The sequence below is a fragment of the Zosterops lateralis genome (genome assembly GCF_965231275.1).
Source record: "Zosterops lateralis genome assembly, chromosome: 12".
Classification (NCBI taxonomy): domain Eukaryota; kingdom Metazoa; phylum Chordata; class Aves; order Passeriformes; family Zosteropidae; genus Zosterops; species Zosterops lateralis.
Window position 1 is genome coordinate 17,169,084 of NC_139772.1, and position 15,417 is coordinate 17,184,500.

Below are 15,417 nucleotides of genomic sequence, written 5' to 3' on the forward strand. Positions count from 1 at the left end.
AAAACAAGAAGCTATAAAAGCACTTTGGTTTTTTTTTTCATGATGAAACAACTTGAGAAAAGGTATCAGTTTGCTCATGTCGTGTAAACAAATGCAGCATCTTAGGGCTTTCCTCCATGGGTTCTGCTTTACTCTAATCCTGCTGATGTAGAAGCCAACATAGTTAAAATACAGGAAAAGGAAAAGATCTATAATTAGGACTTAAGAATGTAATGGCATGACATAAAAACCAGTTCATTCCACAAAATTTAAAGGAATCAGCTATACTGGTGGAACATCTTTACACTGGAGCTCCATGAGAGGCTGTTCCAGTGTAATTATCCTTGGGTAAAACTGCACTGTAATCAAAAAGTTAGGGCAAAAAGCAGTGTGCAGGCAAGGCTGGTGTTTCAATGAGCTGGTCTATTTTTCTGTCAGCCAGTATACCCAAACATCAAACAAACCCGAAGCAATTATATACACTAATCCTTCCCCATGTGAAGTTGCAGCCCAATGTGAATTCAAAAGCACCAAGTTGCAAATCCTTCAAAAAGAGCATTTACAACTTATAATGGAAACTCCAACAGAGCTCTAACTATAATAGTGTGACTACTGCAGCGATTATTCTTTATTGCCATGGCATTTACTGCTGAAATAGTGGTGGGCAGATCCTAACATTCTCAAAATTAATGTGCAGTAACATCCTCATGTGAGGTATTGCCCAAGGTACGGTGTTTTGAAATGTAATATATCAAAATGATGATACTTCTCCATTTAAGTTGTTCTGGTCACTCACTTCACACAATTGCTGCTTCAAAGGTACTTTTCATAATTTCAGAATAAATATATATGAAATAGGAGAAGCTGAAAAGCATTTCTGTTCTGACTGGTATTAATGAGGACTTGGAAAATGCCAACCCATCTCCAGTGGAGCAGCTTTATAGCTGAGAGAACATTATGGTGGAGTGTTCTCTGGTAATGATTAATTTCCCCTCGTGAGGAATGCACTCATGGCCCCAGATCAGCTACTCCATGGATAGAACTCATTGTTCTGAGTCAAAATTCTGCCTCAAAACCAAGAGTGTGCAGTCTGTCAGCCATGGGTGGTGGGAAGTAAACACGAGTGTGAGCAGCAGTGCAAAGGGGGTGCTGTATCCAGCTGCACCCTGCTGGATTTTCTCCTTTTCAATACAAGAACAAGCTGCCAGTTCACTTCCTCTGATGTCTTTATGTATAGTTGGGCTGATAATGATCCCCAGCCTATAATTTAAAAAATTGTTTCTGTCTCAAAACTCAGCACATGATGCTGAAAATGCTGTAAAAATGTAGCATTGCTGCCAAAAATTTAGAAACACTGCATTATTTAGCTTTAATGTTAAAAGTATTTCGTATCTAACCCATATGCTTGTAGTGTAACATGTATTGGGGTGATAAGAATCTGGTTGTTTTGTGTCTTTTATTTGTAATAGTTACCCCAGTAGCACACTAAAAAAGTGTGTGAAAACAGGGAAATAAAAAATAGAGGGTTAGCTGAAAAAGGGTTGTGCATCTGCCTTGAGCCTGAAGATATCTAGAAGGACAAATAGCAGAGGAGACAGACATCAGACTTCCCCTAATACATACGGAAGTAGTGTGAAATATCAGCCATTATTTTGCAACAAAGATGCAAAGTAAAAACAAATTTAAAAAAAATAAAAATTAAAGCCTTAATGCAGGTCCCAGTAAGATTCTTTTGTTGTTGCTGTTTAACATAGTAACATAGTAACATTTCACATATTTAGCATGTTTTTGTTGCAATCACATTCAAACAGGGACCACATTGCCTTCATCCCAAGGGCTATATATAAAATATAAATGCAATATACAAATAGATGGGGGAGCTTTAACAATGAGACTTTTGATTAGGAGTGAGTACCTGATGCTACCACAGGAAACCAAAGGAACAGATATTTTGAGATGTTAGCTGAGGTCAGGATGATAATTCTGACCTCTCTGGACTTTCATTTCAGTCTTTATCCTCCTTTATCCAGTCTGATAATTCCCTTCAGTCATGGATGGGTCTGGGTCTCCCTTTGTCTGATTTGGAGCTTTCCCAGCCTCGGCACTGGGAGCAGGAGAACCAGATCCCTTCTGTTCCCCCAGACCTGCACGAGCTCCTTGTCAGGGCAGCTCCTGACCTCCATTCCTGGACTTCATTGCTACTTTTGCCTTTTGTTTCCCTCACAGGTGACTTTTGGCCTAAAGTATAAAATAAACAAATAAGTAGATTGCTACAGCACCTTCAGCACTTTCAGTGACCCTACACAATCTTAACCCCCCCACATACTATAGGAACCACAAAACCATGATCTTGTTCATATGAATTTCTAATGGCTTTACTGAGAAAAGCCTTTTTACCCTGTGGGTTTGCTACATATACTTTTTATTTTGATTTTTTTTTCAAACAGATTATTTATTTTAATTAATTCTTATTACAGAGATATCTTTGTCATAAGATACTGCTAGAACAGATGAGCACAATTAAAGAAGTACTTTTGTTTGCAGGATTAGTGAAAGAATTACTATTTCAGAGGGAAGGAAGTGCTGCTGTAATTTTATCTTTAATTTTTCCAACATCCTTGACATTTAAACACAGTTTTAAAATTATTATTATTGAATTGCAAAAAGCAGGGTGTTGAATTTGTATTGATTTTACTTGTGTGCTTACACTCAGAAAGATGGCATTTCAAAACCTTTTCTACATGAATTTTCCCTTTTATAGTAAACAATACAGAATGCATCCTGTCAGTGCCAGAGTTTCACTATAGAGGGAAAATGTTACTTTGCACCACAAAGTAATAAAGAATTTAAGAATATATCTGCATTCCATTTGTGCCTGTGGACTACAAACCGAGATGCCACCTTGGAAGTTCAAGGAATTTGATTATACAAGCACCAAGACTTTAACAACAGAAAAACTTCTACTGAAGGGTGTCACTTTCTTTGGCAATGCAAGGAAGAAAAGCATTGAAAAGATGACTCACATTTCACAGAATGATGTTTGGAAAGGTTTTGGATTGGGAGGGACCTTAAAGCTCATCCAGCCCCACCCAGCCATGGGCAGGGACACCTCCCACTGTCCCAGGCTGCTCCAAGCCCCAATGTCCAACCTGGCCTTGGGCACTGCCAGGGATCCAGGGGCAGCCACAGCTTCTCTGGGCACCCCGTGCCAGGGCCTGCCCACCCTGCCAGGGAACAATTCCTGCCCAAGATCCCATCCAGCCCTGCCCTCTGCCACTGGCAGCCATTCCCTGGGGCCTGGCCCTGCAGCCCTTGTCCCCAGCCCCTCTCCAGCTCTCCTGGAGCCCTTTTAAGTGTTAGAGGAGCCTCTGAGTTCACCCTGGAGCCTTCTCTCCTGCAGATGAGCACCCCCAGCTTTCCTAGCCTGGCTCCAGAGTAGAGGGGCTCCAGCAAGTGCTTTTAAGTGTTTTGTCACAAAAGGTCAAAATCAGGCCAGGTTTTAGATGGCTTTGTAATTCTGAAGTTTTATACAAAACAGAAGCAATAATTCAAGGTGATCATTTGGAAGGAAACGACCAAGACAAAACCAGAGCAAACCTAGAATGCTGCATTGCTATGGACTTGGGCATACACTTTCTAGGTTTCATTACAAACCAGTTATTTTTTATGTCAGATACAAATCTTGCCCTGGCCTATGGGTAATTGAGATTGTCTTGACCTAAAGATCAAAATCAAAATCTAAAATTCACTGATGCTTCATTTTTTGGGTGGGGTTTTTATTGATAGGAAATTGTTAGACATTTACTAAAGCCATGAAAGAAATTGCTATCACCGTAATTTATTTTAAGATGCAGTCCAGCTTCAGTATGGGGTTTTTACAACTTAATGGCTTGAATATATATCACACTTTGTAAGCAAAGTAAGCCAGTACCTTCCAGAAGGAAAACTGCTGATGTACAGAAGCCCATGATGTCCATATGGCAGCATGAACCAACTTTACAAGAACATTTCCTGAAACATCCAAATCACTTCAGCTGGTCCAAGATAATTCAGCAAAAATCACTTACCACTCCACCAAAGAAGGAAGAAATATTAACTTATTTTTCTTTTGAAAAGATGGAGACGGTGTTATTGAGCAAAATAGTGATCCTGTTTCCAGGAGGTGAATGTAAACCTAAAACATGACTCAACTGGTGGGCACTGAAGTGATGTAGGAGATTTAAGCAGTTAGAAAGTGAATATATGCCTGACCTTATAGATGGCAGTGATTCCTAAAGGCTTAGGTCTGCTGGGTTTTTATGACAGCCTGTTAAAGTTTTTTTTTTCCTTCTTTTTTGTCCAATTACTCTGTGTTTATGTGGAATAAGGATAACAATCTGATTTAGTATGCATTGTTGGCAAGCACTAAAAGCACAGCTTGAACACCTACTTTTTTTGATGTTCCTCAGACTCTCAAGCTCTCCAGAGTCCTGTAGAAGGAAGGAAGGAACTCGCGGGACATTTTTCTGACACAAGGAGAGTTCTCCGAGTCAGATGGCCCTGCTTTTAAAGGCATCTTTTGCAGAGTTTTCTCAGTTTGGAATCAAAAGCAATTGCTTGAAGGGCTGCTGGATAATGGGCTTCGTATTCAGTGCTCTAATCAGTGGGAATGCAAGTGGTGATTAAAGCTCAGTGTTTGTGGGAATTACTGTGCCACGCTTTCTCAGGCGTTCCAACGCGCCCGCGCCGTGGCCAGGGAGCGCGAGCACAGCCAACAGCCACGGCTGCACAACATGGCACAGCCTGCCTGATCAAAGGTGGAAAAGGAGTATCAAGAGCAGATCTGCTCTCGTTTCCAAAGCTCTAATGAGAGATTGTAACTATTACAGTACATAAAATATTCGTCCCTTTCACTGAAGCTAATGCAGAACTGAATATTTAATCATCTATTTGCTTTTTTCGCATAGCTTAAAGAAAGGTATTGCTGAATATAAATCTACTGAGATGAAAGGGCCAACAGTGTTTTTCAGACAATGAAGTCTAGGTATTATAGACCTGTTCTATTTTTTTGTTCTTACAAATACAGCTGGTATAATTTGCACAAAATGGAGATCAGGTATCTGTAGCCTGATCCAATTCCTTTGGAAGTCCTTTGTTTACTGTCTGAATTTAAGTGGCAGTAGGACTCCAAAATCACTTACCATAGAGGTAAGTCCTCTTTGGAACATTGATTTCCCCAAGATCAATTATTATTATTTTTTTTAATCTTCGAAGTATCTGAGGACTCTTCAATTTTTATTTCTTCTTTGCCGACACTAAAGTAGGTTTGTAATGAAAGCAGAAATGGGGATGAGGAAGCAGGCTTTTAAAGGAAGCAATTAGAAATGTTTTGTATGGGGGACAAAGGGGTTTTCTAACCCATTTTGAGGGAATAAGCAACACAATTCTCAAGTCTGGCTGCATGGTAAAATAACTAAAAGTTTAGTTAATCTTTACTTATTCCCATGTCAGTTTAGCATTGCTTCCTCTGCACTGAGGAGACTTCTAAAATAGGACATCTGCCACAAACTCTCCTTGGAGAACTAGTTCATGCACTAATCAATTTCCTCCTTCAGCACACATGTCCCTCTGAAAAATTTAGTCACAATATCTGTCAGATTCAGAAAGTTGGAGTAATGGGACTTTGTTTTTGTGATTAACAACACAGGTGAGGATTCACTGAATAAATTGAGGAGCCCTGGAAATCGACATAAATGGAAAGAAAAGCTTTATTGTTCTATCAAATGAGGCTAAAGAAATTAGAGTCAAAAGAAGCAGGCACCTCACTAATGAAAAAATATAAAAAGAAATATACAGCTCGACAGCCTCCTGTATGATGTGCTTTTAATTCATTTCTTGTTCCTTGGACAAGGTGATAACACTGTTCCAGTTTAATCCAATAACCTATCTCCAAAATGATCAGTGTTCTTATTTCAAGCCTTGGCTCCTTTCTGCTTTCATTTGGCTCATATGGCTCCTACCCTTTGATTCCGTGCTCACCTCTTCTGCGTGCAACTTGACCTTTTGCAGCTTTTCTCCCCCCTCCCATTTGCCACACTCCCTTTCTCCTCTCTCTTTCATCTTTCCATACATATTAACTCAGCAGGATTTTTGCTCTAACCTTAATTTTCCTGCATCCCAGAGCTTCACAGCTAAAAGGTTGCTGCTAATCCTCTTTCTATTTCTCTTTCTTTATAGTGTATTTTATTCATCCACTTTCATTTCCAGAAATACTTTGTATACATAGACATTTACTCAGACTTGTGTATTCTCCAGAAGAAGCCATTTTTCTAAGCCTTTTTTAATGCATTTTGAGGATCACCAGAGGTGACAAATGTAGAACCATATCTATACCAGGAAGAATTCTTATTTTTAGCACATCATTAAAATTGTATGATATTGAGAAAAAAAATTGCATCCCAGTAATCAGGCAGAGGAAATCACTTCTGCTTACCATAGATGAGAAAGGGACATCCTGCAATCCTTGCAAATCAGTCCAAATGAAGTGGCCAGCACAGGGATGAAGTGCCAGGTTATCAGCAGCTGAACTCTGATTAGGCTGATTCTGCAGATCAGCTTGTCTGAACCTGGAGGTTGGTCAGAGGGCAAAGGTGCTCAAACCTGTTCTAATGTGGCACAGTGCCAGGGCCAGGAAACACTACCCCTGCTCGAGGAGTTTAAGGGAAAGGCCTGCAGAAGTCCCCTTTGAACCTGCAGGCACTGTGGTTTCATTCACAGCTACAGATGGAAGAGGCAGGATAGTCCTTGAGGAAGAACTCGAGGAAAAAGCGAGGCTGGAGCAGAAGTTAGAGCTTTGTGCACAGATGGCCACCTCCATAGTAAAGAGAACAATCCATGGGAGAGGATTAGCTTTGACCTTTTTCAGCATGAAGGGTAATGCTTGGAGAAGACTGAGCAGGATGATTCCACAGTACCAAAGAGTCTGAACATTTGCATTTTATTTTTATACTCTATTAATGAAAAAAATACTGCAGGAAATGGTTCTTTTCTTCTGTGGAAATGCAGTCTCCTGGAATTCACAAAATATTTATAGGCAGCGCACTTCATCCCTAGCTAGGGGTTGGTTTGGGGTTTATTTTTTTAGTAGAATTTATTAATAATTTTGAAAATGACAGACGTTAATGATCTGCGTAAAATTCATATGCTCACTTGCATTAAAAGAAACCATTTTGTCAGGATATGGCTGTGTAAATTCTCTGGGAACATAAAATCTAATGCAATAAATTAACTGCAATATAAATAGTTCTTTTAAAGGTATTAGAGTATGTGCTAAAGAAATGAGTTGTGTGCAATCCTCCACCTGCTGAAGGGAAAAGCAAAATTCCCATTGTCAGCAATGAAACAGTGATTCCATCCCACCCCAAAGAGCAATTTCATCATCTCCTTCAAGTGTGATTTCTCACAAAGTGTTTTGAGATAAGAAAGAAGAAGAAGATGAAGAAGAAAAAGAACAACAACAACAACAACAACAACAACAAGGACAAAACAAGCAAAAAAACCTCAAAAAAACCCCCCCAAAACCCCCTCAAACCCAACCCCCCCAAAACCCCCAAAAAATCCAAACCAAACCAAACAAAAAACCAATAAAAAAACAACCAACCAAACAAAAAAGACTGTCTCTTTACTCAGAATACTCAGAACTATTGGTGGACAGGTGGGTTCTCAGCTGATGAACCCATCCCCTCCCAGCCAGGACCCCGGGATGGTCGGGGTGCACCTGGAGAAGGGCGTCCTGTGGGTTCCATTTGACTGTAAGTGAGACAGACAGGACACTGCTCTGTGAAGTCTGGTGCAAAGCACCTGCAGAGGACTTTGTCACAGAAGTCGATTTGCCTGCCAACTTTCAGAAAGCAGCCAGCTGAAATAAAGCTATCAGGTTTTGTATCTCTTCTGATCTTCCCACTTTACTGTTGCATTTAAGTGTATGCTTGTAAAACAAAAAGATACCACGTGGCAAACTGTAGTGTTATCTCAGAAAATAATTCCCCTTTGTGTTATTTGCTGCCTATTCTTTTTGCCAAGCCTTATATTTAATACCTTTTTCAAAGGCTTTACTTCAGAGGAAATGCTAAATGTCTAATCCCCCATGCCCATCAAAAGGAGTGGTCCTCGTATTAAACAAAGAGTTCCTCCTAATAAGCTTCGCTCCCATTTGGTAAATGCTTCCTGCTGCCTGTGCTTCTAAAATTAAACAATAGTGGCAGAAATAACCCCGGGATACACCCAGCCCTGCACAGGACTGACCTCAGGGCACACCTAGAGGACAAAGCTCTTGTTCTTTAGTTTCGCTGCATCAGTTCAAGATGGGTGTAGCCTGTGCTTTAGGCTGGATAGAGGCAGAGGCTGCTCAAATGTGTAGCCCTGGTTCATACCTGAGATGTTTTGGTTTCTGAAATTCCTTTCCCAGGGAATTTTCTGTAAACAAGAGACATGTTTTTGCAACAGCAAATTGTTTACATTCTTTCCCTAGGAGGGACTTCTTCTTGATGTCCCTCTGCTCTGACCAATGTGATTGAAGAGGTTTGTCTTTGTGTCACCAATCAAATTGGTCTGTGTAGAATAGTTTAAAAAAAGAGACACATCCCAAAAATAAAGGAGTAATTTTCAGCCTTCTGAAGTCAGAGTCTTTGTGTTGTTGTGGTGTAAAACAGAGTCACAAGTGTTGTGTTCACACTTGCTCATGTCTCTTCTCTCTAATGGCTGATGAAGATGGGCTCACAATGGGAAATTCATGAGGAAAAGGTGGAGGAAAATCTTCTAGGAGGCAGGACAGGAAATCTTTTATAGTTTTTATTGAAAGTTTCACTACATCCTCTTTGTGGAAAGAAGTTTCTACTACCCAAAGTTTCAGTTTTTTGGCTGAAAAAACACCAAAATTTGATTATCCAATAGATTTTTGTCATGAGCTCTTCAAGAATATGTTTAAGGGCTTTCACACATCCATATCTATGTGTTTCTCATGTTCTGAGACCAGCTGATGCAAATGCACATAATTTTTTTTATTATTATCTTTCAGTAACCAAGTGGTAAAAAATTTTTACATTTTTTTTCCCTTTGAGCCTTTTTATAGGATTTTGAAGCATTGGGGCACTGAAAGAAATGTGTGCCTGATATGGCATGAAAATAGCTTTATAAAATCAAGCAGCATATCTACAGGAGCTGGAAAGGGAAGACTCATGGATGTGTAATGTGTGGTGAACACAGCCCTTTATTGAAACACTTAAAATTAGTGTAGCACTTAGTCTAAGGTAAAGTCTAGAAGTATTCTAATGTAAATGGAAATGAATTTAAACTGGAATATCTGGATAGAAACATTCTGAGGTACAGAAGACTAGAATTTGGATTTATATTTGGAGCTGTGAGCAGGGACAAACACTAAAACTCAAATATTTAGGAGAGTTTGGGAGCTGATGGTCAGATCTGTTCCTACTTTTTAGATTATCCCTAATTTTCCCTTCAGCATACCTTGACCTGCTAAATATAGTAACTTCTTTAGTACATCTGAGATAGAAATACTTACTTTGTAGATATTCTTTCTCCATGAGATATGATTAAGAGTTTTTTTTTTTTTTTAATTTGTCTTTCTAAGGGTCTGGAAAGCCATTCCAAATGCCCTTATTTGATAGTGCTGATTTTTAGTTTCTTGTTTTATAAGCTGCTATATCCTCAGTCTTAATGTAGAGTAGAATAAATCCTTTTCTTTTCTTGTTGCAGACTTGGAAAAGAAAACTAATGCTATTCCAAGTGGGGTATGAAATATTAGGCTGGGTGAGAGGTCACTATATAATCTGTTAAGCAGTTAAGATTAGAAGAGTATTTTGCTCCCCTTCCCAAAGGATTTATTTCTTAGAGCTGTAAAGTCTAAACTATTTAAATGTTATTGTTTCAACCAGCAGCAGGTGGAAAATCCTCATATTGTTCTATTGATACCCTCTGAACCTATTGAAACAAATTAAGGAAGGCATTGATGATCTGTGGTGGTGCTGAAAATCCTGCAGGGTTTTGGGGATTATTTTGTTTTGTTTTGTTTGTTTTTGTTTTTTTGTTCATGTTCATGTTTTTGTTTTTAAATTATTATTATTGTTGTTATTATTATTAGTCTAGTTGCCTGTTCTATGTGAATCTGTGCAAGATCTGCACAAAATCACACATTAACCTAAGCATTTTTGGGAACTAAAGTACCTGTTTTTGTGGGAGGACAATCTTGCCCTAGTGTTTTAGTCTTTGAAAAGCTGATCCAGACCAGGCTGGGGCAGATCCTAAGTTTGTGTCTGCTGTATAAAAGGCAGCATAAATTCAGTTTTCACCTTTGCAGGGTGTGTGGGTCCTGTTGCGGGTATTGATCCCAGGTGGTAACGACAGTCTGAACGTGCTCAACAAAGCTGCACAAGATCACAGTGCTGCAACAGCCTAAAATTTGCTGCTTGTTAGGAGAACTGTCAGGGCACTGGAGAGCCCTGAGTGTCTGTGAGGCTGCTGGAATTGGAGCTGTCCCAGCCAGCCCCGGTGGCAGCAGAGGCAGAGCAGAGTGTGTCGGTGCCACCTCAAACACATTGATCCAATTACTCAGGGCAGGTTCAGCCTCTGTGCCTGCTGCCACTCACAAGCGTTTCAAGGATTCCTTCCTGCCCTCTCCCTTTCTCAGTCTGCTGTTCTGGGGGAAAGACTGGGCAGAAATATGTGAGTGAGATAACCAGAGGGAGCAGAGGAAGGGATCTGAATGCTCTGCTATGGACTCTCTGCCTTTCAGGGTGCTGGTTTGCATCAACATCCATCTGCCTGGAAAAAACAGGATTATGCCATTAAATCAACACCACTGAATGCACCACAACACCTGAGGATATTTCTATCAAGCTGGACAGAGAAGATGTAACTGCCTGGGTCTCTCAGGCAGTCTTGCTATGCCACCCAAGCCTCCAGGGCATTTCACAGCAGTTTTACAAAAAGAATATTTCCATACCTAGCACACTGACAATTATTTTAATTTGTTTAAATTGGCATAGCCCTGTGGACAGCTTATTTAAAAGCTACACACACTGTTATGTGTTCATTCCCTAAAGGTATTTTTACTGCAGGCACATTTGACATTGAATTAATTATCACTCTAAAATGTACTTTTGGAGTCAGCCTAGTTTAGCTGGATGAAAAAGCTTTTTGTGGAAGAAGTGGTGATTAGAATTTGGGGTCCATAATGGTTTACAAATGTCATCTCCATTAGTCACTTATGGAAACTGGGCTCATTCTTCTGAAATCAGCTACAGTGAATCTCTAAATGGTATTAATTGAAATTGCTTATAGCTGTCCTTAGCATCAGGGGAAGCTTACAGGCTTCTCAGATCTTTATGTTCTTTCTGTTCATTGCAGAAAGGGGGTCTCTTAGTTGCTTGTTTCTAATTTAAGTACTTTGCTTTTAATTAGTATTTTCTTATTGATCTTCACTTTTTTTTTTTTTTTTTTTTTTTTTTTTTTTTTTTTTTTTTTTTTTTTAATTGTAGCTGGCATCTTTTTGTTATTGAAATCTACCCTTTCCTAAGTTCCTCTCAAAGTGATTTCTGTCTTTCCACCTTAACAGTGGAAAATTTGATTTTGGTTCCCCTGATCATAGAATCAGGGACTCATGGAATCATTTAGGTTGGAAAAGCCTTCCAAGATAATCAAGTCCAACCTTTGACTGCTTGCCAAATAAACTGCTTGTCATTAATGGCCACATTCAGTCATTTCTTAGGCACCACCTTCCTGGGCAACCCTTTCCAAAGCCTGACCACCCTCTCTGTGAGGAAATTCTTCCTGGAAAAAGAATTTGTAGGAATAAATAAAAGTATTTGTGCGAGGATAAATATTCAAAATTAACATAAACACATTGCTAAAAAGCGGCTGAAGAAACCTTTGGAAAATCTTGTGTTGCATCCCCACCATGCTTTATTCACCTCTGTCCTGTCCCCTTCCATGGAAATGCCAGAGCTGCTCAGCTCCAAAAATGTGTCTTTTCAGAGCTGCTTTGCACAGGTGTTTCTGTAATTACGATGCATTTGGAATAAACGTTTTGTTTAATGGTGCTTAAATGCATATTTCCATCTGTGACAATGGGACCCACACCAGAGCTCTGATGAAATGCCTTTGGAAATGAGGAAAGCCAAAAGATTTTTTTTTTGCCTTCAACTGTGTCCACCCTTACTTTATTTGTAAGAGGAAAATGCATCTGGGTTCAAGTTCAAACACAGGATGAATTAATGGAACCTGTGAAAGCAAAGCAAAAAGGGAGCAAAAGAGGGAAAAATACAGAAATTTTCCACATGGTAAGTTCCCAAATACCTGGCTGTTAAATCAAATGAAATAAAGAGAAGTCTCATGACAAATTGAGGTTATGCTAAACAGTACAGTGAAACCATCAGCCTTGTGTTTGGCAGCAATCAAAAAAGTGCAGCAGATATTTGGGACATCTTAAAGCTTGCTCTGAGTCTAAGAATAAAAAAACAGAACAAATCCTGAGTGGAAAAAACGTGGGCCAACCACATCTTGTGTGACTGCAGCTGTGGCTCCTTCCCTCAGAAGGACATGTTAAAACTGGAAAGATTTCAGGGAAGAGTGTGTGATCAAAGATAGGGAATGGCTTCCACCCATTGTTCTGCTGGGCAAGCTCAGGCTCCTCAAAGCAGAGCAAAAAATCCACGATTCAAGAGAAATGAAGGACTGCAGAGCCATGACTGGAATGGAGAGTGAGAATAAAGACCTATATTTGCCTTCTGTTTGAACATGAGAAGTAGGAGCTATCAAAACAAGTTAATGAAACCCAGATGGAAAAGTGACAGAACAAAGTGGGTTTTGACACCACATATTGCAGACACGTGGAAATGTTTATTGAACACTGTGAGCTCAAGAGACCAGAGAGAAATGGGAAGAGATTTGTTCTGGGTTATTAAATGAGCAGACCACAACAGCCTCAGAAGACCTCCTGAGTCAAAGAAGGGTCAGAGACTGCAAGGAAGAGGAATGTGAAGGAAGGTGTCATGGTTGTTCTTGCTTTTTCCCAGATATCCGCTTGTGGTCTGTGCTGGAGAAAGAGCTCTGAGCCAGGGGGGTGGTGGGCCTGAATCAATACAGCCATTCTAATTTGCATAAACTTTTTATTGTTTGAGGTTCCTTAGGGAGGTTAATAGTAGTGAGGATCCATGGCAGTGGCCAAATTCCAAGCTCTGCTAGGAATACTTCAAACCAACACAGGATTTATGATTTGAGGGTTTTTTCAGTAGTTGTAATGGCAGAAGAGAAATACGAGTTTGGAGAAATTAAGTAAATGAAGAATGGATTTTCTGGGGGAGCTGTTAGGATAATGGATATGCTCTTTGCTGTTTACAGCACTTCTTTTCTAAAGTTTTTAAGACGATCAGTGTGTCTGAGTAAGTAATGATTAAAACTGATGCATATTAGTCATCAAATCAGCCTGGTATGGGAAATCATGTGTGTTTAATTGCAAATATACTTTGCAAAAATGTATGAAATTGCAGATAAATTTCAACTCCCATGGGCTTTGAGTAGTAAATCCTGTGAGCTTCAGTGTACTTCCTAACTCACCCCTTTCTAACATTTTCATGCCATGACCAGGACCAGAGGTAGGTGTACTGCACATTTGCAGCCTGTTCCGTGGCTTTGGAGATAAAGGCTTGGGAACATCCCCTCAGAAAGCTGTTTGAATACAGGTGATTGCACTGAGGAGTATCCAGGCAGTGGGATTGGGAGGTTGGTGCTTTCCCCTGGAGGAAATTCAAGTTTGTAGCCAAGACAGGAGACTGGGCAAGGGCTCTCTGCCCCTCCACAGAAACTCTGTGATTGTGAAGAAAAAAAAAGAAAACCATTGCAGATATTTTGAGGTAGAAGAAGGTTCAGAACATTGAGGAAAATGTGGATCAAAAACTCTCTAACACAGAATGATTTTGTAGTGCCTGTTCCTTGATTAAACGGTAGGCAGGGATATAATGAGTTAGATGTAAATAGTGTCAATGGCATAAACATAAACTCAAGTTATTTACCCAAAATCTCAAGATCATTGTTGTCAAGTCCATTTGTGGTCCCAGGAACCCTGCATTTACCTTAAGAATCAGCTTTTCTGTTAATGCATTAATAGCATCAAGGTGCAGAAGATCAACAAACAGAAATTCTGAATTACATAGCAAGAGAAAAGGGTCTCAGCTGGAATAATATAGCCTGATATTTCAAAGTCTACGTGTTAGTTTCAGACTTGGCAGCAACTCCATCCATTTGCTTTCTGTGTCAAAACAAACAATTTACTATGCCTGTTTTGGTCACCCATTTTTCAGGGGATATTCTGAGCTTCTCCACTGGCTATATCTTAGTCATAAAATGCCCTCTTCACATCTGGATTTCTGTTTGGACCTAGCAACAGATGCAGAGACTGTGATTTTATTTTTTTCTTTTTTCACTTTAGTAATTTTACCCCTTTCAGTTTTGTTTTTGTTATGTTTTGACTCCATTGGTTCAGTCTCAAGTGAGTAGAGCTAAGGTAACATATTGTGTGCGTGTGCTGCTGCTGAGCTGCCACATTCCATCCCATTTCTGCTCCCAGATCAGGATATGAGGCAATTGAGATATTCCCCTGTGGAATCTAGTACAGACTATTCTGTGGTTTTGGCAAAATCTCAGTAATGTGATCTACAACAACATCATACCAATATATAGACAGTCTTGTAATGTATGACTGGGTTAAATATAAAAGTGCCTAGACAAGCAAAGAAAAAGAAAAAGAAAGAAAAAAAAGAAAAAGAAAAAGAAACAAAAAACAACACCAAAAACAACTAACACACACAAAAAAAACCCCACTGAAACTTTCTTCTCAACCACACAATTTTAGGACTATGTTGAAATTTAACAAAGAAACCACTGGCAGATCATTTGGATCTTTTATTTAGCAGAGACTTTGCAGTCACATATGTATTTGTCAGTGCACAAAGTGTATTCAAGCATTACAGTTTTGCTTATGTTTGAATGAGAATTATTTCTTCTTTTTAGCCATTTTGTGGCTTTTCACTATTATGACCAGGAGTAAAAATAAAACTGTGTTTTCTTATCTGATGGCACAGACCTTTCATCATACCTTAATTTGCCTCCTGAGCCCAAGCTTCATTCACAGCTCTATGTTCAATTTAGCCGTGGGCTCAACCATCTCCTTTTTTATTTTTTTTAATAACTGCTATCAATTCTACCCAAAATGCCCCCCTATGGATCATTACATTGTGACTTGGCTTTTCCCTTGCACTTTTCCCTGAAAGTTGTCTTTTAGCTGAGGCCTGGGACCTCTGCCTGTCACTACCCTGCTGAAATGATCATCTTTGGTTCACTAACAGATGATGCCTTACCATGATAATTCAACCATTTCCATATCCA